The sequence below is a fragment of the Mytilus galloprovincialis genome, chromosome 3 (assembly GCF_965363235.1).
Source record: "Mytilus galloprovincialis chromosome 3, xbMytGall1.hap1.1, whole genome shotgun sequence".
Taxonomy (NCBI): domain Eukaryota; kingdom Metazoa; phylum Mollusca; class Bivalvia; order Mytilida; family Mytilidae; genus Mytilus; species Mytilus galloprovincialis.
In genome coordinates this window covers 44,715,206-44,741,183 of record NC_134840.1, presented here as the reverse complement: position 1 = coordinate 44,741,183, position 25,978 = coordinate 44,715,206, and the positions used below count along the sequence as shown (strand labels likewise).

At 30.9% G+C, this 25,978-nt stretch overlaps 1 long non-coding RNA gene across 2 annotated transcripts in view; it reads right to left on the bottom strand.

Moving 5' to 3' along the window:
• Positions 1-1,761: 1,761 nt before the first annotated feature.
• LOC143068069 (uncharacterized) overlaps positions 1,762-25,978 on the bottom strand; it is a 38,103-nt gene continuing 13,886 nt past the window's right edge. The window contains exons 3-5 of one of the 2 annotated variants that reach the window (XR_012976107.1): positions 13,169-13,271; positions 11,451-11,486; positions 1,762-8,150 (exon numbers count right to left, since the gene is read on the bottom strand). This is a non-coding gene — a long non-coding RNA (uncharacterized LOC143068069). The remainder of the gene's footprint in view (positions 8,151-11,450; positions 11,487-13,168; positions 13,272-25,978) is intronic. The other variant, XR_012976106.1, reaches the window with a different exon arrangement.

The following is a 25,978-nucleotide window of genomic DNA, read 5'->3' as shown; positions in this document are numbered from 1 at the left end:
GAATAACCAACTGTTCTGACATTGAAGTTTCAATACATTAATCCCAACAAATATATTGTTGATAATAAAAATCAAGCATTTTTTTTTATAAAATCTTTGGTGTATTTGCTGTTGGGATCAGTGTGGTTCTCAAAGTGATATTTTTCTTACCTTAGTTCAGAGGCGGATTTAGGGGGGGGGGAAGGGGCCCGGGCCCCCCTTTTTTGGAGAAAAAATTGGTTGCTTATATAGGGAATCACTGAAGCGTGACTGGAGCGGGCCCCCTCTTAGGTCAGTCAGTGGGCCCCCACTTATGAAAATTTCTGGATCCGCCACTGTAATTAATGTATTTGTATCTACTATTCCAATTTGTAAAGAAAAGGCTCTGTTAATAACATTAACGGTATCAATTTTCCTGCACCAGAGGCGCATTTCGACAATACATGTCTCTTCAGTGATGCTCCTGGCCAAAATATTTGAAATCCAAAGCTTATATAAAAGTTGAAGAGCTATAATCCAAAAGGTCCGAAAAGAAAAGCCAAATCCGTGAAAGGAATCAGCTTTGCATGAGGGAGATATATTCCTTAATTTATAATAATTTCTAACATTTTGTAACAGCAAATTTCAATAACACAAAAACATCCGTATTTTCATGCCTTCGTTACTGGCTGCTTAAATTAGACGATGTTGGCGATCTTTTAATTGACATTGAAAAAGGAGGGTAGAATGTTGAATATTTATATATTTTTGTTTTATTGCTGCAGAATTGTAGAGATTGGGATTAGCTGTAAAAATAAAAAGTAACGTTAACTTAGTATAATAATGCCTATAAGAAAACAACCCTTGATTTCTGGTAATAGTTAACAGTGGTCTTTCAGTGGAATGTTGCACTAGTTAGGAACATTGTTAACAGCAGAAGTTATATTTGTTTTTGAATGACAAAAAAAAAAAAAAATGGGTTCAAGATTTTACAATAATTCTTCGGAGTGCAAATCGTTGCATGTCATTATCATATCTTCACTTGCTGTAATAATCAGTTTCGATAAAAAAAATTTGGCATGTCCTAACATTGACATTTTGTTAACCAGTTGCATTTATTAGACGTGTCAAATTAAAAGAATCTGGTCCTTGAAAATGCAAGATTGTTAATTAATATTGGAATCAAAACCCTTTGCAGTCCATTGACGTGATGTTATCTAATTTCGGATTCAAAGCTGTGAGAAACGATGATATGAACAATGTTATAACATAATTTCCAACCCATATATGTATTTTTGTAGTGACAATTCGTGGTATGTATTTTTTTGAGAACCATACCATTTAATAGCACCCTTTCATTATATGCCATTTTTGTAGTAGTGACATGCATGTTGTGTGTTTAGTTTTGTAGTGGCCATTAAATATATGTTATTCCTTCATGGTTAATGATTTGTGGTGTTGCCATATCTGGTATACCATTTATGTTATCTCCACTCATGGTATGTGATGTATGTTATCCCTGTTCGTGATTTTGTATGTGTTGTTTTTGTTGTTGTTATATTTACGGTATGTGATGTTTTTGTTGTCATCATTCTTAGTATGTGATTTTAATCTTAGCACCATTTCTGGTTTGTGATCTGTTAAGAATCCATTAATGATTGTGATTGATGTGGTTAGCCGTCACTGCATGGTATTTTTGTGAAATCACCATACATTGAGTGTCTTATGTTACTCAACAAAAGAACAGTTTTCAAATATAACGACCACATATCACCCTTGTTGGATTGCTTATATAAATAACAATTGTCTTTCATTAGCTGCTTTATTTATCATTTATATAAGTAACAATATTTTATAAGCACAAGACATACACAACACGTTTAGCTAAACAGAATAACACCTAATAATGTCTTCCGAAGAAAGAAAGAAACTTTGAAATAATAAATCGCCAATACATTTTAATAGGATAGAACTTTCTTGTTTCTATGAATTCTTTATTGAGTTATAATGTCATGATGTTATTATCGGAATGATACCTTTTGAACATAATTTATTATATAAGGAAAACATGCAGATGAATACACAATATACGAAATAAGAATGATTTAATTTCATTTATGTTGATAATATAAGATAGAGTAACATACTGTGGATGACCACAGTTATATTAAGTATATGATGATTCTGTGTTGTAATCAAAGTGCTTGTTAGCACTTGAGGGTAAACATAGCTTATATCAGTGGAAAGTAAAATTAAATATGTCATTGTATAAAGCATTGGTTGTAGTTGATTCAACTACAATTAAGGACAAAGGAATACAACTCCAATTTTCAAGATGACTTTTGGTATTTTTAGAACAGATTCTAGATTCCTGCACCTTGCAAAAGTTATGTAATTTTCTTGACAAATGTAACATCATTATGCATCTTGAATATGTGAGCATATATTTCATTGATAAATTTCAGGAAATTTTCATGGATAGGATGAATAGAATGTTATGATCAATGCACTATATTTTTATTATCACAAAAGTAGTGATAAACCCTAGAAGCCAGTTCTAAAGGGTGTTGATGACATTTCAGGCAATCTTTACCCAAAAGTGAATTTTACAGTTAAAAGAATTGTAATTAACCATCTATTTTATTTATTTGTTTAATATATTGCTAAAACATATCAATCGTTCCCCTTATTATCCTAGGTCGAGTAGAGATGAATAAAACACTGCATAAATCGTTAAAAGTAAGTTGCACATGGTCTTTGATTAATCAAGCAATTATATTGGAAGGATTTACTTAAAAATAGTACTTCTGAAATAAGTTAAACTCACGCTATTACTTTCAGTAAGATTTTAGACAAATATCTTTTTCAACGACAAACATTAATAGGTGCAAATATCTACTAAAAGGAAACTATTGTAATAAAGTATTGATAAGCATCTAACTAAATTTTGGCACGAAATAGCACAAATGTTGAAAATGTTACTCGCTCGACTCGCTCCAAAAAGATGCAATGCGAGTATAGAAAATGTAACTCGCTTCAAAAAGATGCAATGCAAGTATAGAAATATACGCATTCAAAGTTTGTCATAGTAAATAAAAAAAAATAGATATAAAAAATCAGAAAAAAATATTATGGAATGTTTATTCATTGCTATTCAGTAAAAAGGATATTCATGAATTTCGAAAAGGAAAGGTTTACTCTACGACTTTTCTATAAAATTCTCCCATACTTTTGTCTAAGAACATTTATATTGACATGAAATTATAAATATCTCTTCAACAACACTTGTAAACATTATATGTATTTACTTTCGAGTGAGCTTCTATCAAATCTGCATCAAATACAATGACATTTTATCTGCAACTCTGTGCAAATTGAATATTTAATTTTAAGGCTGATTAATTTGACATCTAAAAGGTCATAAAATTGCTGAAATGGTTAAAATGCGCAGAAAACAGTAATGTCCATGAAAAACATCCTGTCAGAGCATTTTATAGCCATAAAAATTTTGATTTCGTAGTAAAATACTTAATGTATGGTGTTTATTTTGAAAGTTTTGTAGCTTTATGGCCTTGCCTGCGTTCAAAGATCATATCATATCTTATTTTGGGAAATATTGTTCTTAAAGTTAACATTGTTCTTAGATGATAAAGGTTTTAAAGCATTGACCCGCTTTAATGAAAACAATGCTTTATAATAGTTTATCATTTAGTTAACATTTTTTATTTTAAAAAAACCTAATAAACTAAGTATTTGAATGCAGTTAATGAAACGTGAAGGATTAATTACTCCAACAATTTTCTCTAAATGCTTCATAACATGACTAACGGGAGATAACTCTTCCTTCTAAAATAATACAATAAAGTGGAAACAGCAAAAAAACACCGAAATTAGATATCTATAAAGTGTGTACCTGTTTTTTTTTAAAACAGAAAAATATTTATTCAAGGTAATATCATTACTCTTTTTTGCAGAAACATTTTCCACAATACCATTCAACAACACATTGTACATTTTATAATCTTAAAACGGACAAAAATATAAATAAAACACATTGAAATCACGGTCATAAATTGAAGAAGCTGCAACAAGCAGCAAAAGTATGGCACTCATCATCATGATATTTCCAGTGCAAAATGTTTATCAGACTACAATAAATTTTTTACAGTTGAACTTAATTGCCTGGAACCTTTCTTTGTTGGTCAAATATTTAGTGTACTACAATAACAGAGTGACCACTTCCCTTATAACTTAAACAAATGAACATTACCAAATTTAACAGTTATAAAATAATCATATCTGGTCGTATTTTATTGAAATAAAAGTGTATCGTGTTTGTGAGTAGTTAGATCGATTGACGAAAATGTATAACTTATTGTCAGAAGTATTTTTCTTGCAATTTTACATAATACCTAATATAACATAATGTAAACTGTTACTGTTAATGCTAGCAATGATGTATTATTTTATCAAGCTCCATATTAAAAAAATATTCATTTATAGATACATTTGTGTGTAAGAAATTATCCTACTACTCACAAAACCAAAAATAGTCTTAAGATGTTGATGACATATCATGCGTGTATTTAGAAGCTATGATGAATGATAATCAACAATACTGTACGTTATCTTAACTTTTATACAATTATATCATATTCAGAGAACTGAAAAATTAGAATATACCATCATAACATATATTGTCGAAGCATTTGGTGGGACATTGTGATATAAAATGTACAGAAACTTACGGAGATAGGAAGAAAATAATAATCCAAAAACAAGTAACACATATATACAATTTTACAGCCGCTATCAATGTGACAATTTGATGATCTGAAGCAAGATGCCAGCGATGGATCTCATAACAATGAAAGTGATTTAGAAAACTTAAAAAGGAGTGGTAATTATATTTTCTTAATTTTGGAATTTCTGGAAAAAATAGGAATTTAAACAGGGTGCAGATTAAATGCATTTCATATGCATGGATTGTAAGTTATGTCATTAACAGAAATGAAATGTAAGGGACGGATAGAAAGATGTTATATCACTCCAGATTTTTACATAATCCAAAATAGCACTAAACACCGTCCATGTCTGCAAATGAATATTCCTGGAGATGTAGTAACTCTTCCTTATATTTGACACAGTACCATTTATACATTTGACACTCAGTTAATATATAATTTAGTATTTGTCCTACCGTGACACTGCTAAGGCACATAACAGAAAATATGAAAATCAAAATGAAATATTAAATAATTTATAATTGTGATCAAATTTTTAAATGTTTCATAAATGTCTTTGAAACTTGTTGAAGCTTTTTGATTTGAATACAAAAAAAGATTTTCAATCAATACTTCCAAAACAAAAACCATTCATGTATTCAGAATGAAAAAAATATTTTACAAATTTGAAAAGCTTATAACAATAGAAACGGTTAAAAGGGAGTGATCCAAAAGCGAATATTACTTACAAATAAAATCATTTAGAGAAAAAGTATACAAAATTATTAAAATAAATAATGTAACAAATATTAACAACAACACGTATTTTAAGAATAAATTAAACATGTAAAATCCCTTAACATCATTTGAAAGGGAGAAGTGAGCGATAAGAAAAAATATACAAATATATTACAAGTAAATAAAACAAATGCCTTCAGAAGAAACAAGTGATACGTATGTCATTAGCTTACCTTTAAAAGATGGGAATCAACGAAAAGTTGTTTACTATAAGTCACGTTGAAAGTGGAAATCGAAACAATTATGAATGTGTATTTTGCTTTTTTTTTTATTAATTTATGTTTACAGTTTTATTATATGTTTCCATACTGCAACACTTTTCAATCATGTAATGTTTGTAATTCTAATTTATTTAAACATGCTGCCTAAAAGTTTTAAGGAATGTATGTTATATTGAAATAAGGGCATTTTTAATAAACTGTCAACCATTCTTTTAAAGAATACAGTTTAGTATACTATCATTGTATAGAAAATGTACACGTAGCTGCCCACATTGACACACACAACATTTCTGGAAATTTAATATGTTACATTCCTGTATGTTTTGAGAAATAATACATATTACTGCATAATTTGGAATAAGAAAACACCAATTACTCATTACAAAATTTAGAGTTTAAAAATGCTGCCAGTAGAGGATATTTGATATCCTTATACATTGCATGGACCAGTGAGGACAACACATTGAAAGTTGGTAAAATACTCCAGACCATTTATTTTTACGTGCTTAAAATTATGAAATTTTTAAGTGAAAGATGTGATGACACATTAAGAGGAATAATTATATACAATTACTATATTAAATTAAAATACGTGAACCTGTTGAGCCGCAAGAGTAAATCGGTGTCCAGTATTAGCATATGGATTATGACAATCATAATAATCAAACGTCAAAGACTAACAACTTTATACTTCCGTAATCATTTTCTGTAGTTTGAATAAATGATTACATTTGAGTGAACTCTCATTTAGACATCATTCAAAATGTTGAATGACATTGAAAGGAAATATTTTAAAAGGAAAATCTCAAACCCTTAAGCATTATAATATTATATTATCCACCTGAAGAATAAAAATGATCTTTGCATTCATTTTGATTATTTAAAGACAATATCGGATATCAAACAAAACTTTAGAAGAATGGCAACCTTTAATAAATGCCATCTACAGCAAATTCGGTTTCAAATAAAAATGTTAGAAGTACAAAGTTGTTAGTCAATTTTAACGTTTTATTTTCAACCTTTCCAATATATCTTATTGTCATTGTATAACATTACGTGCTGATAAGTGACGCAAGGAACAGAAAGGCACAGGAGATATTTCGTATCGGAGAATGCTGCCTCTTCTTGCACTGTGTTTTGCTGTTTAAATAATTTACACTTGTTATCCATAATAAGATTTTTCATTAAAGAACAAATTGCTGCTTTGAAATGTTCACTGCCCTTAAGAAGTGGAATGTTTGATATCCCCTGGTCACTTATCAATTCATTTCATTTTATTCCATAGACGGCTACACATGAATAATCCTTTTCCCAAATTAGAATTACTATTTTTTTGCAAAATGGCCTAAACAGTTTTATGATCAATCTATTTTAATTACAATTGTGTGTTCCAACTGGTGTTTTGTAGCTGCTTACAACACTATCTGCAAATCATAACCATGCTTGATCAATGGATGCAAATGAGTTATGGTATAAACAAACAACGCCATTTTGAATGGACCAAGTATATAGTAAATACATAATGACTGATTTTATCAAATGCCTGATAATATATGATCAATGAGCAAATGTTTTAAAATAAATCTAAGACATAGTATCGTTCATATCTGTACCAGCAAATTTCTGTCAAAGATATATCATTCTGAATTTACATAAAGTCACTTCAATTTGAAATATTGTTCGTTTTGCAAAATGTAAAATTTCACCAAAATTCAAGGTTTTGTTACTCATGTAGTGTGACGTATTATTTAATTTAGCAATTCACCTTACTACAAATTTTATAGTTTTAAACAATTAGTAGCTTTTTATGGACGAACAATGAAACAAATAAAAAAACAACTTTTCTGAATAATACATAAAAAAATACTATTATTAAAATGTTATAAGAACTATTTCAGTGTCGAATGATCAATATTTCAAAAGTACAGAAGAAAAGTTTACTTCGGGACCTGCCTCGCTCATAATAAACATAATATTGCCATAATTCACAATCAATATCCTAATAGAAATAATTTATAACAACTATGTTTTTAACCTTTCTTACTAGGATCATGTAACTTAAAGGCGACAAAAACGTTGCTGCCAAGCATTAAATTCAAATATTTGTGCTCTGATATGTTCATTCCCAAAGAATCTCTTTGGTGAAGTCTTGTAAATAAACAATATGCGTATGGTTGGAAAACCAAGCTTCCCGCTGCTCTAACTACGTCTGATTGTATTAAAACTTTTTCAGTGCTTTTCAACTGCATTTGCATTTTAAAATTAGGTGTAGGATTTGAAATGCATCTGTCCTCTGTTCTTAAACATTGTGTCATAAACACGAAGTACATCCCACTGTCATCAATGTGAAGTCCGTTGTTATCCACACGCATTTCTGTATGCTCACCAACAAGATCGCTGATGAAACTTAAATTGTAAGTGGGATTTGGGCATGGTTGTTGTCTTCCAACTGAAACAAAAGTAGAATTTGTTGAATACTTTGTAATATAATCGGAGAAGCATACAGTATTTATTTTTGTGTAATGTTATTTTGAGTTCAAAATAATGAATTGATTATGTAACAATTTCCTGTATGGGTTTTAAAATGTGTAAATTCAGCATTGAAAGTATATCATAAATACTAAAACTTTAAATTGTATAATCCAACTAATATCAAATTTAATCGCCATCTTAGTATGTATTAGTCGTTGGAGAAAGATAGTTAACAGTACATCATTCCAGTTGTGGTCATATTTTGAATTACAATAACCAAAATTATGAATCTACGGATTTGGCTATGTGAATGCAAGAAATTGTATACTGTTTTGATGATTCTGATGTTTTTTAATGTATACAATGAGAAAATTAAACGTGTGGTCGTTTCAGTTTAAAAGTGAAGTATTTTGAATCTTAGATGTGGACAAGATGTATTCTGACTAATGTCAGTATTTGTATTCTTTAATGTTATATTGCATACTTGCCTTTAAGGCTTCTAACTTTTTGCATAAATTGTTTAATGGAAAGTTGTGAATAACAGATATTGATTACAGGATAACAAACAAAATATTAATTTGGAAGAATATCTTGAGAGGGATGATGATCCTCACTTTCGACATTTTGCATAAATGGTGTGACTATAAATGTAGTTTTCTTTTTATAAATATGCAAAGATGGAAAAGAAATAATGTAAGACCTAAATTCTGACACTTTGGACAAAAAGGAGTTTGCACTATGGTTAGTGTTGGTACGTACAAAGATAGGGGATTATCTTGGATGTTTATCTTAAGCAATTAATTACGTATTCTTATAAAGATACGTGCACATTATAATTATACGGCATTGATTTATAAAGTCTTTCAACCTCAAAACCTTCTCAAGCAGGTTGTGCGGTATAATGATTGAAATTGACACTACTTCAGTGGAACTGATCACGCATTGGTTGGCCGAAATGATATGCAAGTGTCTCTAATCACTATAGACGTATATTCACGGTGTAAAGTGGGAGGTTTAGCTAACAATAAAACCAGGTTTAATCAATCCTTTCTACATAAGAAAATGCCTGTATCAAGTCAGGAATATTACAGTTATTTTCCATTCGTTTGATGAGTGAGCTTTTGATTTGCCAGTTACTTAGGGACTTTCTTTCTAGAATTTTCCTCTGAGTTTGGTATATTTTGTATTTTTTGTTTTGTTATTTCTTTGACACCAGAAAAAGTTGTCGGATCCGAAAATTATCGAAATCAATGTAACTTTTTTCTTTTCGTGACAACGATTTTTGACTGGGCCATAAATTTATAGCAGTAGACGTTTTTCTTGTGGAAGCATCATGTCTGGTTCCGTTTGAAATTCATACGTTTATCATGGTTTTCCCTTTGTATATTCCAAATAAATGTACTAGTTTTAACATTGATGAACTACTATTGATTCTTTTCTGAAATGGACTGAGAGTTTAACTGTGCTGCTCATGTAAAAGAGAGGGGAAAGATAACAAAGGGATATTCAAACTCATAATTCGAAAATAAACTGACAATGCTTTGGCAAATGCATTACAAAACGCGAGTATCATTTTAACTACAGTTAACAGACATAATCGTTATAATACAGAATTAAGTACGTTTTAACTGGTCTCAAGTCATATTCGTGAATTTTTGTGTTATTTGACACAAGTGAAATAATTGATGTTGAAATTTCTTGGGGTATGTTCCTGATGAAGTTTAATCGAGAACAAATTTTCGGATGCACCAAATTTATACAGTTTCATTTTTATGTTTCCTCAATAATTTTCGATTTGTGTTTTCCTCAATACATTTAGTTTTCTGAGATAATACTAGTTTGAGTATAAATAATGTTCAGATCTCGTACTAACTCGTTAATTCACAACAGATGCTACGTTAATCTGTCAGTGTGTGCTATTCAGTGCCGAGTGGTAAAAAGGAAATACATACAGATTGCATTTGAAAAAAGTCAAAATACTAAAAAAAAAAAAAATAGAAGTCAAATAAAAGATAATATTATGGTCAGAAAGAAAAAAAGAACTATTAAAAGAAAAACAGGTTCATAAATCACTACACTGAAAACTACAGATTTAACAAACAAACACCATCATGAAACTGAGGTTGAACACAGACGCTCCAGGAGTGTAAGCAGGTCCTGTTTTCCTAGTTGCATTCGTCGTGTTATTCCTTCAAGTTAATTGACTGTCTTAACACTGGATCCATAGGATGTGTACTCATTATTGTATTTAGTCTAAGATACTGAGCTTTTCTTTATTACTTTATCGTCTTTGAATTAGCTGTCAATAACTGCGATAACCCGTAGATCTGTACTTTGTGTACTAGTATTTTGTGTTTTGTTAAATTAATTTTGTACTTTGTATGAAATGAAGAGTGAATCCCTTATCACCAGTTCGTTCTTATGTTTTGCTGTTTCATCACTGTTTCAGGTTAATGGATTGCATTAGGCGTCCGCAACCAATTTTTATACTTTATGTATGTGCCTGAAGTTTAGTTGTTGTCGTTTGTCCAAAGTGTGTTGTTGTTTTGTTTTTTACTTACATCAAGCCGTTCTTCTCGTTTGGATTGTTTATTTTCGGACAGCTATAGCTTACTGAGAGTCAATTTTGAAGGCCGTACGGTGACCTATAGTTGCATATAAATTTGCACTGGCGAGTTTGTTCAAGGTTCAACACATTTTCGACTTGATAACGACCATTGCACTTTCTGGAAAATGATTGTTTTACCTTTGTAAACTGTTCTTGCACTGCGTTCTTATTCATAGTATTAACTGTTCATCTCTTTGAACCATGTAAAGATAAACTGTTTTTGCATTTACCTCATATCTAGTAGAAAATGTACTTGAAGTACGCATATCTAGTATAAACTGTTATCTAGTATAAAGTGTACTTGCACTGAACGCATATTAAATATAAACTGTTTATGCATTTAACTCATATCTAATAGATATAATCATTTTATGAAGAGGAGTTGATGATCATGTTTGAGTTTTTTCTTCTTGCTGTCTTATTACTGCCACAGAACATGAATTTCATTATAAATGTCTGTTCCGTGTCTCTAGTGGTATAATTGGGTAAATTCCCTATAGAAAGCGTGGCCCTTATATATATTTTTTTATTGGTGATACATAAACAAAACTCATCTTACACTACTAATAACGTTGAATTACATAAATCCATCAGGAATTTAATCAAATAAAAGAAACACAAACATAAAAAGGATATAAACAACACTGAATAAAACAACATCTAACCTACCATCTTTAATTTTTGGTGTGTTCCAATGCGAGATTCCTATATAGAAATAAGTAATGGTTAATATTTATCTAATTTAATAATTCATAAGAAAGGATTTACTAGATTTTTTTGTTTCAATATCTTTTAAAAGAGACAAAATTCGAATTCTCAATTACACTCATGTTAAGGTGTACATCTAGTGCTGAACATTTCGTGAATATTATAGGGCAATTATAATACATCAGATTATAACTACAAAATGTTTTTAAAGTCCCTATACTGACGGGACTTGGATGTGTATTTATAAAGCGAAGTTAGCTTGCTTTTAATCAGATTTATACCAACCCACAAGAGTAAATCTTTACTGAAAAGGGGAAAAAATCCTTTTCCAATTACTAGGTCAACGACCTTCTGTACGTTCCAATGCTGTTTGTCCTTTCCATCCTTTTCTCGTCAGTTATCCGGAAGAAAAAACATTCGAATCCCTAACGGATTGAGCTATTTTGTACAAAGGTTAATCTTTTTCTATTAAGGTTGAAATTCTGACTTTGTCATATAATACTCTCTTAGATTTTAATCACAACATATAGGAATACAAAATTATTAAATGCAGCAATGCTCTCCAGCTCGTGCAAGACAAAATTAATTGACTGAATCTGCTTATAAAAATTACCATAAGATTCAAGTTTTAAATCCAATATAACCTAGATTTGTACATTTTTTATAGGCCACGTAATTATTTTGTTGTTGAAGCCAGCATTGCTCGTATTTACGACCTAAGGCATACTTATTACTTTTAATAATTCTGCATCAATACAAAAATCAATATGGTTAAGAGTTCAACCGTATTGATTTCTCCAAGCTATCTCACATTAACTTGAACATCCTTTGAAACCTAACAGGAAATGTACGATTGTCCAAAGCTTATCTCACAGAACAGAGGTATAGAATTTGAATGGAAAACTACTTCAGTAATTGAAATCCATGCCCTCGCTTCAATGTATTATTTGGTCAGATGAAGAATTATATAATTACAGTTCCATTTAAACAGATCTTTGTATGCATATAGTAGAAGTATTGGAATTGTTTTACAATTGTATGCGTGTGTCATTTCCAGTTTAAAGTTTGATGCTTTAGAATCAAGAAAACTTCAGTCTCACATTTAGTTTCAATGACAAAGTAATTAGAAATTCTCAAGTAAAAACGCTATTTTCTAAGAAAGAAAAGTGAATCGATCTAACAGATAAATATACAGGCTCGGTTTGCTATATTTACAGCATTTGAATGGTGAACTTCCCAATAAAATAAGTTTGGTGTATTGGTGTATGACACAAGAGAGATTTTTACTAGTGTGCTGATAATAATATTGTAAATGTGTAGTTTTTAGCTTTACGATATTTTTTCAGCTGTCGTTTACAGTCAAAGTGAAATACATCTATATTTATTTTTGCTATCTCCTGTTTGTAGATGTTGGTTTGTAAATCAAGTTCAGGCTAGTTTATAAAGAGATAAGTTGCTCGGTTTTGCTACAATTTGGCTGCTAGTTGAAATGAATCGTTTTGAACTAAAGTAGAGTAGTCGTTTTCTTTAATTTAAAAAGATGTTAATTGAATGATCTCTTCAAAATTGCTATTCAAAATGCACCAAAATGCACTGATATGAACCATATAGGTTCGGTTTTACCATATTTTGCTACGAAAGTCGTAATTAATGGGAGACGACTACTGTGTTTAACCTACCGGGTTGAGGGACTTGAACTGCATGCAGGTACGTCAATGCAGCATGTCTATATAACGGGTCTCTGTTATCTCCACCCTCGAGATACTGGGACCTCAAGAAAACCTGTAATGAAAGATAAGTATTATTAATATGATTATAATACCTTGTAAGACCAGTGTTTTAAGATAATTTGTGTAGCGTTTTGATTAATGTCTCAACATTCTTCAGCTAAGAAAAATATTTAATTTCTATGGGAAAAATACGTTATAACCTTATATGGATGAATATATATAACAATACAAAAAAATGAGAAAAATAGGGATAAAGCATCTTGTAGCTGCTTGCTTGGGTATGAAATAATTTAAAATATATCGCAGTGTTATCAAAATCTATATATTCAGGGGACTTTGGTAACACCAAATGCTTATTCCTGTCCAAAAAAATCCTATGCATATAACCTTTACATAATTCGTTGTGCGCAAATCAATTTTCAACATATTTCCTTCAAACTATGAAGAAAAATTTCCGACATGTCGACCTTCACTCAAATGAATGTGTTCGATCACATATGGCTTTAAAGTGTTTACAGTTGATTTAAAACAAGGACAAAGTATTCTTGATGAATCGATTTTTATTGTATTTACGATACACAAGGAAAATTGATTGCAAAATTCAAATTCCAAAAAACTTCATTTACATGAAACTAATTGGTGTCCACATTTTCCATTTTCCTGTTTTGGAAATGCAAGATAAAGAAGATGTGCGGGTCTGCACAATTACCAATACAATAACAAAGTATTGCTTTACACTTTGTAATTATTGAAAAAAGAATGGCTCAGTAAAGCACCCGAAGAGACTATAGATTGTTAACAAAGTCTCATCACTTTATTCCTTTTTTTATTTTCCATTTAACCAGTGATTTTCGTAATATCATTTATCAGTTTATCTAAGTCAATACTTGTGTTACATCATTGAGATTAGAATAACAGCAAGTTACCTGAATATTCTTCCATAACAACCATTTAACAAACATTTAAACAACAATGATGGAAAGATGTATTATTTAAACTTCTTCATCGGTAATGGCAATGTAAACAGAAAAACATTGTGAAGTGATTAATACCGTGTTTTCATGTGTCATCCCAATGGAAACATACATATATATTATGCATTTTTGTGGTAATGGTTACAATATCAATTCCCGGAATAATCAGTGTTGACAGAATGGCAAGGTCAAATAAGACATTTATGTTTCATTTTAATTGTGCTGCATCATAGATCTGATCGAATCGCGAATGGGCCATAACACCATCAATACATTGCAATTACTACATAACAACAACAAATATAAATGCATATGCACTTAGAATAGATTATCATAGCTAGTATGCATGTTATTGTATAAATAGATAAAAATAGAACAGAAAAGAGCATATAAAACCTTATAAACAATAGTTAAAAAAAGGAAATTAGATGACTCATTCTCAGTGATTAGAAAGTACCATTTTGGGGATGTTTTGGATGGCTGCAATTTTTTTTTGTTTTTATCAAAGAATATCAACGTTAGTTATATATATTTATGCGTTCAGTTCAAAATGATCCAAGACAAAGGATCGTAAATTGGAACATGTATATGCATTAACGAGAAAGCATGCATTTTCATTTGTAATTCGATCTTTTATTGCCTTCATATACCATAAAAGAATTAATTCAAATAAAATTGCACATAATTTTAAAAGTACTTGGGGAAGGACAATTATTTTAACGGTTTCTGTATGCTATGATCATACATACTATCCACGGCGCTCGCTGACGTTGTGGCTGATATATTATATAAAGAGTCTCTCTCTCTCTCTCTCTCTCTATATATATATATATATATATATATATACTAAATCAGTGACTGCCGTGGATAGTATACTAGGAAAAGTAAAAAGCAAATACACTTTATTTTTATTCCCCACCTATGATAGGAAAGGGACATTAAAGACATAGAGGTTAAATACCACAAATAAAGATGTACCTAAGCACTATCTATTTGGACAGAGGAAACTAAATATGATTCTAACACAATTCAGATGCTACTCATCTTTCTTGAACTATGACTTGTTTAGAGTCAATATAATTGCTGATCCATCTTGCTTTTGTGGATGTAACATTGAGACTGTACACCATTTCCTTTTCGACTGCTCTTTATATACACACCAGAGAGAAATTCTGATGAACAAATTACAAAATGTTTGAGAGATTTCTTGGTATGTAGAAAAATGTATTTACGGTACATCCACGTCATCATTATCATCATCATCATCGTTTTCAATGTTCACATTTATTTCTGTTTCATTTTTTTTCTCAATTGATAGACTCGTAAAATATTGTTTATTTTGATATTGCATGCTCATATTAATTTGTATTGTAAATTATTGTCATTCGGAGCGGACTTCATAAGTATGACTTACTTGTGTCCAGTCCATTTTACTTTGAGTAAATAAAATATGTTTATACTAAAGGGACATAATGTTTTCTGGTCTGTCCGTCCATCCGTCCGTTCGTTCGTCTGTCTGTCCGTCCCGCTTTAGGTTAAAGGTTTTGGTCAAGGTAGTTTTTGATGAAGTTGAAGTCCAGTCAACTTTTCAGATTTCAATGCCAAATTAGAGCTTTTACTCTAATTTGACAGTCCACTGGACATAGAAAATGATAGTGCGAGTGGGGCATCTGTGTACTGGGGACACTTTTTTGTTAGTATATGTATGTTCATAGTTTACAGAAAAATATAGAACAAACAATAACGGACTTTGGAAAAAGGGGGAGAGCTAAAACAAAATTGTACTATCAACACGGCATCCGCAGGCTAAGAATTTTGATACCTTTCCTGAAATTAGCCAGTCATAAAATATTTAACGAAAATTCATCCTACAACAGTTTACATACTTTCAACCACGCATTAAATGCCCACGATTTCGCGGGTGTGTTCTAGTGATGTTAATGAGAGAATGGTAGTTTTATCAGTACTGTATATTATCTTGTCAAAAGCAAAACCAGTTAATGAGTTACTAAAAAGTCAACCCAGCCATTTCTCGACGAAATACAAAGAACATCGTGATAAAAAACACTACCTACATTACTGAAAATGCCTGTACCAAGTCAGGAATATGACAGTTCTTTGTTATTTGTTCCGTTGGTTTATATGGATTAACGTTTTTTTTCAGGTTTCATGGACTGTTCCTCTTTTTTAATTTACCTTGAAGTTAGGGTTTTTGTTAATACGTATAATATGTTTGTAGTTATATTAAAATTCAATTCCTTGGAGCCCTAGAAATGAATATCTGGTATTATTGTCCTATATGCAACGCTTATTCCGAAGATCAAAAGTGTCTGTTGTGTTGTTCCCATTAGACATGCCTGAATGCATGATTTTAAAATTTACTAAAAATAAATTTCAATGTCTATGTATCAAAGCATAGCAATTTGTGCAATAAAGTTTATTGGTACAAAATTTACAGACCTTATCTTATTTGACAACAATCACAAACTATCACATAAACAGTATGTTTTTTGCTTTAGTTATTATAAAACCAATGGAGAGAACAAAGATTCAAATATTGCCTAATTAAAATTCCATCTGAACGAAGGTTTTCAGAAATCAAATAAGAATGGTTATGAAAAGCGATGGAAACGTGGTTTACTTTTTTTAAATTGTTATTTGGATGGAGAGTTGTCTCATTGGCACTCACACCACATCTTCCTATATCTATTTTCAGATGTTTTTTTTACTCACAGTTTTTATACTTCGTCTATAAACACTGTTATTTAACGATATCCGTCGTCTTTTATCGGGACATCGCAATACTTTTGTGGATTTCAATAACATTTTTTTTTATATATATATTAGTCTAAATAGGAACTCATCTGAGCACTCATCGGTTTAATATTCTATGTTATTTCTAATCCGGTAACATAACAGACACAGTAACCTTTGTTCATTTTGATTTTCAAGCCTTAAGTTATATTATTAATATTTAAACCATAACATATTATTCTCATATTAAGTCTGTAGTTCACATGTGCAACATGTTTTGAGAAGTTATTAGAACTTATAGAGGATAAAGACTTGATGGACAACATTAGCAAATACAATATTGTACATGAATATATTGAAGAAAAAAGAAAAAGAAAGAGTAGGAGGCAGGACAGTGGTTTTTTTTTTCCTGTCGATTCCTACGTATATTGATCTAATTAGGAATCTAACACGATAGTACAAGACAAAGGTAGAACGACAGACTGAAACAGAATACCATAAACCTGGCCGTTGGAATTTCTCTTTTATTTGATTTTTTCTTTCGCATTTGTCATGTCAGTGCCTTTCATATCTTAATAAATGGTACGGTTTTGCTCATGGTTGAATACAGTAAAGTACCCCATATTTTTAACTTCTCCTTTGGTTTCATTTGCAATAATACCACATATCTTTTTTTATATTCATTCCCTACTAAATCGTTCTGTTTGGTCAATAGACTTATTGATAAAAAGTTGTCTGTTGTTGATCGATTATAGCATATGATTCATTAATACCTATATGTTTCCTTTATTTTACTGTATTGAAGGTTTATAATGTAAAGCTTTTTTTGGAAATGAGCTACATTGTTTAAGATTAATATGCTGTTCTAAATCTATATTTGTATTTGTTCGATGAACAGCCGACGATATCATATTGATGTTATAAAAGCAGGTAAAGTACTTTTAGGTTACTTTTAGTAACTTCAAGAGTTCTCATTGAGTATTATGTATCGTTGTTTTACTTGTGCATATTCTGGGTAGAGTGTCATTAATAATCAGACTTCTATCAAATGTTATTGTATGTCTGTTTCCAAGTATGTTGATCAAGATTGAAAAGGAAGGATCGAAATGTCAAAAACTAGTTTTACCCCGCCGTATTCCTATTCAAGAGCTTCATCAATGGGTTTGAGTAGACTGATGTGTTATTGTCATGATACCTGTCTATTGTTGAATATAAGAAAATGTTGTATATAAATAAACTCATCATAGATACCAGGACTAAATTCTGTATATACGCCAGACGCGCGTTTTGTCTACAAAAGACCCATCAGTGACGCTAGAATCCAAAAAAAAAGTTAACTTGAAAAGGCCAAATAAAGAACGAAGTTGAAGAGCATTAAGGACCAAAGTTTCCTAAAAGTTATGCCAAATATAGCTCAAGTAATCTATGTCTGAGGTAGAAAAGCCTTAGTTTTTCAAAAATTCAAAATTTTGTAAACAGTTAATTTACAAATATAACCATATCAATGATAATTCATGTCAGCACTTTTGTGCTGAATGTGATATGATTGCCAATGTGACAATTCATAATCGGAGATCTAACGTTCTAGAAGTTAACAACTATAGGTCATCAACAAAGAGCAAAACTTATGGCATATTTTATGTACAATACAATCATAGAAAAACAAATATTAAGATAAACAGCAACACATGCTGTCGGTTACATGTTGTTCCCTTTATGTGTGACTATCTGTGTGATTTTGTCGGATGCTGTCTCATGTGCGTATACCCACGCTCCCCGTTTATTGTTTTAACTCCAATCCTTTTTACACTCGCTAGACGTATCGTATATACACTTTACTGTTTAAATCAAAATGTTGTTCTCTAGATGACTTGATTTTTTTCATCGGGTTGCTGTTTCTACGACATAACCAGCATCTCTTTTTATCCATAACTTTAAACATATTTATTTATACTGGATTAGGAAGCAACTTTTGTAACTTTTGTTATTCCCCTCCTCTTTGCGGGTGCGAGTGCTGCCTTGTAGCGGCATCAGCCTGCTCTTTTTTTAACTCTACAAGGGTGTCTTTAACGTGCAACATATCCATGATAGAACAGTAAGAAAAAAGTAAAATCACAAAAATACTGAACTCCGAGGAAAATTCAAAACAGAAAATTCCTAATCGAATAGCGATTTAAAGCTCAAACACATCAAACGAATGGATAACAACTGTCATATTTCTGACTTGATACAGGTAGAAATGACTTGAGTAAATGTCACAATGAAATATAAGACAACATTAGAATGAGAGATTTTACCACAATACTAAAGTAAGAGCATACAAGGCATATAGCACAGTTTTCTCAAAATATTATTCAAAAGAAAATTAAAACATGTAACTCCTTAGGTATGTTGCGTTTTCGCATTAGTTCACATCAGGAATGCGCACACTGTTCAACATCATATGACATAGTGAAATAAACACATTGGATTAACAAGGTTACAAATAACATTCAACTGGATTTGTTATCAAAGATGGTTGTGTTATATAGTATCGAAGTATATTATCCTATATTCATGCCTTAATTTAGAGTAGAGGGTTATAGTATAAAGTATTGGTATTGTCCGTTCATCGGCCATATTCTTTCTGGATGATTATTGAAGACACGCTTGTTCAAATATTTGAAATTTAAAAACAATATCATAGACTGTAAATGTTCAAGAGTTATCCCCATTATTTATATGAAGAAAAGGGGATTTTTAGTTGTCCCTAAATTATCTTTCAAGAAGGTTTTTGGTTTCCTGAGGAACACTAATGAACCACCTGAAAACTACAGATGAAGAGTGATTTCGAAAATTAATCTTTTACCTTTTTTATTCATCTACACTCATTTCCATTCGTGTTCTTAATATTTTTATTTATGTTTCTGTATAATTATAAAAGTTCCATTTGACAGATTTTAAAATAAAAAATAGACAAAGACCCTAATTTTAACAGAACATTTACTGTTAGAAAAGCTGGAAAATAAGACATAAATTATGATAATAACTACATTTAGTAGCTTAATATTAAAACACAGAATAAAAAAAGTAAAATACAAACAAAACGTACTGAATTCTATATGCTTATCTCCGTGTTTCGTACAACCTTCATCAACTGCATGAACACTAGAATCCAACCCCCCCCCCCCCAAAAAAAAAAAATCAAAAAAATCCCAACCAGTGAAGGTACCCAAATTATGTGTGACCTGAAGGACTTGCTTACAGAATAAAAACCCGTTTAAAAAATACGAAAGTTATCATGATAAAACATAAATACATGAAAAAAATGTCTAGAAATGGACAGATTTAAATTCGGAATGTTCATGTACTCCTCCTTTTACCAAATGTTTTCAATCAGTTTTCCTTCAACTTGACTTGAAATAAAACATCAATGTGAAAGATCCATATATATGCGCACAGCTGTATTAGCAAAACCCATTTAATATGTTATTTCCTGACTAAATCAAAGCAAACATCGTTGAAGGAAAGAAAACAATCTGTTGTATTGTTATTATTTTGATAAAATTATTACAAACACACTGAAAAAACAATGTGAGGGAAAATGACATGTTCGGATTTAATTAGAAAATTGCTATTTTTAGATAATTCTTAATTTTATAAAGTAACCACATAATTCTGACGCAGTTCGTGCGGGCATTGATTATTTGACACATTTCCAATGTAAATATCTACTTTCTTTCTAAAGTTACATAAACGCACCGAGGTGAACCTCATTAGAAGCTGCATGTACGTTACAGAAAATTTATTTCACAATATTTTGTTATTTACGTAAAATGTCAATATCCTCATGCAATATTCCCCATTTCAATTTAATTTAACTTTTCTAACACAAATCAATAGCTATGGATGTACTTTATTGTGTATACCAATCCAACAACAAAAGTAATACTGAAACACTTAATTGAATATCAATAAAATTTATATCAAAATAGTTGGTATTCGTTCCAATGCATTTTTGTTTTATTGAAATACACCATGCTATGCTTCTATTTTCAAAAGTAATGTATATCCTACATTGTTTAATATTATTTTTTTCTAGAAGTAAAACACGCATCATTGTATCATTGGAAGTTTATAGTATAAAAACAATATTGCATCGCCGTAGGAAAATATTACCCGCGCTGTATACCGGTATATGAGGAATTATATTGTATGTCACTATGTATGTGTCATTGTAGTACGATAGTCAAAATATGGTATATAAGTCCCGTTACCCCCAAACAAATGTTCAAATCAAAACTGTATATTATGGTCAACTACATAAATAATTATTATAGCAAACAATAGTGCCATTTAAGACAGCTTCCTGTTTTCAAATCCAACTGACAACGTTCTAGAGGACAACAAATAATTCTAAAAGCATAAAAAGCTATATGTCAGACGGTGTCTGAATATTGATGAGTTTCTAGAGACCATGCTTTGCAACGCGCAGGGGACATTTATGAGATATAGTAAGAATACAAACAAGACAGCTATTCAAAAAGACCAAACTATAATGTTGTGGACAATTACAATAACCTTACAGCTTCAAACAAAAGGCAGAAACCACTTCGTATTTAAAATACGCCAAGCTAATAATATATGGAACAACTCAAAACCGAAAACCAATAGCTTAATTTTTATTGTAACAATGGACAAATCTATACTATTTAACTAGAAGACCTCATTTTGTGTGTCGCTTCTCCTCCTTCCGCAATAAATTAATCATCATGCCTCTGTGTCGTATGCATAATCACATTTGTCATCCATTCTTACGATTATTCAGTTTGGGTTATTTTGGGAGAAAAACGAAAAAGAAGGCGTCCGGATATTGTTTCCGTCATCAGACCGACTTTAGACACGCTTTCCGGTTTTAACTTTTTAACATAATTTTCATAATTTCTCGGGGATAGGACAATAATTTTCACGTTGATTATACTCCTATAATATATAGATACTCTCTATATATAATGTAGCAGTGATCGTGGAGAAGAAACTTTGAATTGATAGCAAAAACACTGTATTTATAATATACGTATGTCCATAGTATACAGAAACGCGAAAATCATTGAATTTAACTGAAAAAAAAAAAAAAATAACGGACTTTGGAAAAAAGAAGAGGGCTTAAAATAATTGTTCTGTCTCAAAGTACCTATGGCTTTTGATACCTTTTCTGAAATTCTCCAAAATCATTGAGTTTAACAGAAAAAAAAAAAAAAAAAATACGGACTTTGGAAAAAAAAAAGGCCGGGAGAGGGCTTAAAATAAGTGTCCTGTCTCAAAGTACCTGACTTTTGATACCTTTTTCTGTAATTCTGCAGACATAAAATCTTTTACAAAAATTCATCCTACAAGAGTTTACATACTTTCAACCAAGCTTTAAATGCCCACTATTTCGCGGGTGTGTTCTAGTAATATATAATACAGCAAACATCGACCAATGGCAACCACTGGATTACAAATCAATGATTGCAACAGGTATAAAAAGTTTAATTTCAAAAGCAGACAATATTATATATGTATATCTGAGTGTATACACTGCTTCGAAATTTATATTATATCTAGATCAATATAACAATGCGTGACTTTACATGATATGAATGAATATTTGATAGATGTTTCAGTGCAAAAAGAATTTTATTCAAAGTTTAAAATTCCTCGGTCTAGTTCCATGCAAGATACAGAAGTACATTTTGTCGTTACGGTTTTCTGATATTTGTTCAGTGTCAAGTATTGGTTACTAGAACTGAAACATCATTTAACTGCTACGTGATGCTGTATGTCAATAGGAAATTGACATATTCAGTCTCACCGGAGAGTTTTATAAAACAATAAAAACCAAGGATAACTGAAATGAGATTTTTGTTTTCTTAATGTTTGATATGAAATATGAAAACATATTAAACGGAAACGTTAACTTAAGAAACATCTTCTAGAGCTTATGTTCAATGTATTATCATTAACTTATATTTCAAAAGAATGAAAAATGAATCTATTCTTGATTACTTTTTATATTGTACTTTTAGTCATATAATCAATGCGACATAAATATAGTCAGCACTTAAGCTGGACAAGGAACAAAAGCTGATAATAAATTTCAGCACCATTGAACCTCAACTATAAAAATATGAAGGAAATTTTATTATGTAAATGTAGGTTGCTATGATACTGTACTACCTTCTAAACACATATATCATGAATTTTATTACTATTGCACCATCATGTTTAAACCAGAAAAAATAAATCCAAGAAAGAACCTTTACTATTGTCTTAAAATAACCCTTGAAAAGTCTGAAGATAGCATTGTAAAATTTCGGTCTTGAGCGTGACTTATTTAATAACTGATTCAGTGGAAATTTCCGTTATATTTTGACCCTTTCTGATTGATTTGAAATAAATTACATCCATATACATGAACATGTTCAAACATCTCCGTTCCATATCGGCCACTGGTTGTTAAATTATATTGAACATGCAGGAAATACCGACACTACATAAGTTTTGCAATCACCATCACGCATTTGGCCAACCGATACGATAGGTCGGTGTCTCGTCTCACTAACGACATGTTTTATCTGTAAAATAACCGTTTTTGTTTTGTTTTTCTGGCCAAGTTTCAGGTACATGATACAACATTCTAATGCAACATCGTATGTAACGTCCATTTTGATTGGATAACGTCACCAATTTTGATGGCATCAGTTTACAATTGATGCTAGTATGAAAACTTACGCTCAAGTGCAGACAACTAATGCCAATATTTTATATGTCTGATTTGACGTTGTTTTCTGTCAGTTTCATTAGAAATGGAGATAACAATATTGCATTTTAAGTTCCGACGGTATCAATTTGTGATTAACTTCGACAGTAAACTTAATTTGCGACCATCAAATAACTGATTGGTGCCGTCGGAACTTAAAATATAATACAGTGCATGAGATGCTGACCATGTCGACGCATCCGTATTCAATCTCTTTGTATTTTGTTTTTCGATTCCTTCAATTTTTGTTTACTTTGATTTGTCTCTTTCTATTTAAGAGATTTGATCTTCGATTATAAACTATTGTCGCTTTAAAAAAAAGGGGGGGGATTCACTTCTCACTTGCCGACCGTGCAAGGGCTGTATAGCCAGTGAAGGTCGTTTAAAACTTCCATTTGTTGTACTACTCACTTTGTTCTGTCATATACATCTATGTTGTTCATAAAATTTATATATAACGTGCTATTTGCTATCAATTAAAAATGTTTCATTACTATAAAGTATTAATATTAATAGCATTGCATAATTACCTATTTTATAACAAATGTCAAATGTGAATAAGCAATTTCATGGAATTTGAAAAATTAAAAAAAAAACAAATCCATAATACCCGTAAATAGATAATAATTGGCTTTCACTTCATTTAACTAAACAAAAATGCAACCACATCATTTTATTGAGATCGATGCTATATATGACTCATCAGATCTTCTAGAATTTTTACCGGGAAATTATTTTTAAAGCTGATGAAATATTTTTGTTATTTCATATAGAAGTCCCAATAAAGCAATCATTTTCCTAAGAGCATTCAGTCAACGAGACTGGTTATTTTGCCATATTCATATCTTGTTGTGTGTGCTATACTAAGTTACACATACTTATGGTTTAATAAAAGTGCTCAAGATTTATACATGTATGTGAAATGTATAGGATAACCATTGCAATAAACGAAACAAACTTAATTCTTAGAAAACTAGATATTAAGACTTTTTTCTATGGGATAAATGAAAATGTTTGCAGAGGAACACTTCCTTATTATACATTGTATATTGAAGGTATGTACTAATACGCGATTATTTTAATCATATTTGTATAATGAGTTGTGTTATTTTCTCTTTATTGGAGTAACATGCTTCAATTACAATAAGAAATAACAAGTGTTACATATGCTATGAGCATATCCAATGTTAGGGGGAACGCTTACAAACATGTAAACCAGCCATATTCTTTATATGCTGGGTACAAGAAATGTAAGAAACTGTATTCTATGATGGCATGGCGATGTCGTCCGATACATTTGGTTTTCAGACAATTAATGGAGTAAAAGTGTCTGGATCTCTACGATATAGTACTGCAAGGAACCATACAACATGAGTCGGTTGAGAATGATTTTTGGGGTTATGACCCTAACCGTTTAGAAAAATTTGGGCCGAAAAGGGACTAAAAGCAAACATTTTTCTGCGGGTTTCAGTTCAATAACTTGAAATTGTACAATAAGGTTCCATGCCACAAAAGGAAGGTTGGACTGCATTTGGGTGTTATGGTCGTATCCGCTTAGGAATTTTGCACCAAAAGAGTGGGTAAAAAATGCCAAATTTTAAATTTTGTTTGAATTGCTAAATTTTTGACAAATTTAAATGGGATTTAAAAAGTATTGTGAGTCTTTGATATGCTTATCTTACCGTAAATTGAGAATTTAGATTTTGGGTCTTATTTTCAAGTTGGGTCAAATTTAAATCTTTGATTCATTTCAATATCGTGAATATAATAATGACTTTTATGTATTTATAGATAGATTTATTTTAAGCCCATTTTTCAAAATGTCCAAATCAGGGTCCGTTGTTCAAAATTCAACTTTGTTTGATTTCACCGAAAATGTCAATTGGGGTGTTTGTAAAGCTGAATATTTGTTAGTAAAGAAATTTGCTGATTTAAATATAAAATTTTAGTGATTATTGTTCTTTGACACAGATTTAAAACATCCATTTACATGATTTTCCCGTTCTTTGACCACAGTCATTCTGTGTCACAAACATGATGTGTCAAATATTTAATCACAATCCAAATGCTGTATCAAGCTTGACTCTACTGTCCATACTTGCCCTTACTGTTCATGGTTCGATTTAAAAGTCGTATACAGCTGCACCACGCGAAGCGTTTTATTGTATACAATATATACCTTATATTTAACCCCGCCTTACGTTTCTGTTGTTCTACATACGTTTCACTCAGCAACGCCACGGAAAGCCA